Here is a 2,069-nt window from a genome sequence, read left to right as displayed (position 1 = left end):
TTATCTTAAGAAAAGAACCCAAATGACAATTTGAGCGTGCAAGTCAATATCAAAGGTCAAACAAGAAACAAAAAAGTCATGTCAATGCAAGTTCAACTTCATCAACTCCATCTACCCCTAATTCTGTTAGTTTAGGAGAAGACAGTGAATCGTTGATTTATCAAGATAGACCAATTGGTCAGAAGACTGTAAAGGAACGACTTAAACGTAAACAATGAAAAGATAAAGTTGACGAGACAACTATAACAAATCTCTTACAATAATTCAAGGTTCCTCTAGTTGAAATTGAGGATCAGAAGAAACAAGACAGAAAAATTATGTTAGAGCAACAAGTTATGATGATTCAACAAAGTCAAGAGAAACAAGAATTGGACATGATTGAGAAAGAAGAACAAATTATGAAAATGGATATTTCTAATTTAGATCCAATTTCTGCAGCGTATTTCCAAAATAGAAAGTTAGAAATTATACAAAAGAGGGGTTTTAATTTTTAATTAACTAGATTTATTTATTGTTTAATGTAATGTATTTTTAATTAACTAGATTTATTTATTATTTAATGTAATGTATTTTTAATTAAATATTTAAAAATTTATTAGTTATTTTAAATATATTGTTATAAAAGTGGTATCAATTCATAATATTTGTTTAAAGTTCTTCTAACACTTAACAACAATAAGTAGGATTAATTAATTGAAAAGATAACAAACATAATGAAAAAAAACATAAAAAACTTGAAAATTCTTATGACATAAAAAGTTCAGAGCTAATGATTTTACTCGTTACCATATTGTTCCCATAAATATTCAACCAAATCTTTTTGTAGTTGAGAGCTAGTTGCTCTATCCCTGATTCGATTATGAGTTTAAAGAAAATCATGTAGTTCTAGTATTTCACTATATGACACTGATATAAAGGAATTGACTTCACGTTCATGGTCAAATCCAGCGTTCATTTCTCCTTCATCCTCAATAATCATATTATGCAAGCTTTCATAATATTTGCAAGCATTTTTTCATCCCAGTATCGAACAGATCCACGTACAATTGCAAAACGAGATTGGAGCACCCCAAATACCCGCTCTACATCCTTTCTTGCAAACTTTTGCTTACTTGCAAAATATTTTCTTTTTACTCCTAATGGCCTTGGGATTGCCTTAACAAAAGTTGACCAATTAGGATAAATCTTATCTGTTAAATAGTATTTCATTATATATTCATGCCTATTAATTGTATAATTGATAGGAGCATTATGACCTTCAACAAGTACAGCGAAGATAGGTGACCGATCAAGAACATTAATATCATTTAATGATCCAGGCATTCCAAAAAAAGCATGCCATATCCAAAAATCTTGTGAAGTCATCGCCTCTAGAATTATAGTTGGTTCACGACAATAACCAGTATACATCCCATGCCATGCAATTGGGCATTTCTCTCATTTTCAATGCATACAATCAATGCTCCCTAACATTCCTGGAAATCCACGTTACTCTCTAATTGATAATAATCGACAACTATTGACCTCCTTTGGTGCCCTTAGATACCAATCATCAAAAATTTCTACGATTGCTTTGACGAAAGCTTTAAGACTTTCTATCGCAGTGCTTTCTCCAATTTAAAGATATTCATCAGTAAGATCTGCAAAAATATCATATGCAAGTATTCTGTGTGCTGCAGTTATCTTTTGAAGACAAGATAAACTAAGAGCACCAAGAGCATCTGTCCTTTGTTTGAAATATGGATTATGAGCTTCTACTGCATTTACGATCCGAAGAAAAAGACGACGACTCATTCTAAATCTTCTTTGAAATTGAGTTTCAGTGAATTTAGGATTTTCAGCAAAATAATCATTATATAACCTTAACTCACCTTCCTTTCTATTATGATTGCCAATATTGTGGCCAACAATAGAGCCATGATACCCTGTTCTCTGCCCTTGATTATTCAATTCTTCTTCAGCAACCACAGCAGCAGCAACTTGAAAAGCGAACATAAGAGTGTCATCATCAAAATCAAAAGTATTATAAAAATTAAAATTAGAATAATTCATGATGAATTTTAATGAAA

The sequence above is a fragment of the Populus euphratica genome, unplaced genomic scaffold (genome assembly GCF_000495115.2).
Source record: "Populus euphratica unplaced genomic scaffold, PopEup_1.0 scaffold44.1, whole genome shotgun sequence".
NCBI classification, from domain to species: domain Eukaryota; kingdom Viridiplantae; phylum Streptophyta; class Magnoliopsida; order Malpighiales; family Salicaceae; genus Populus; species Populus euphratica.
The sequence above is the reverse complement of the archived record's forward strand: the minus strand, read 5'-3'. Positions refer to the sequence as shown.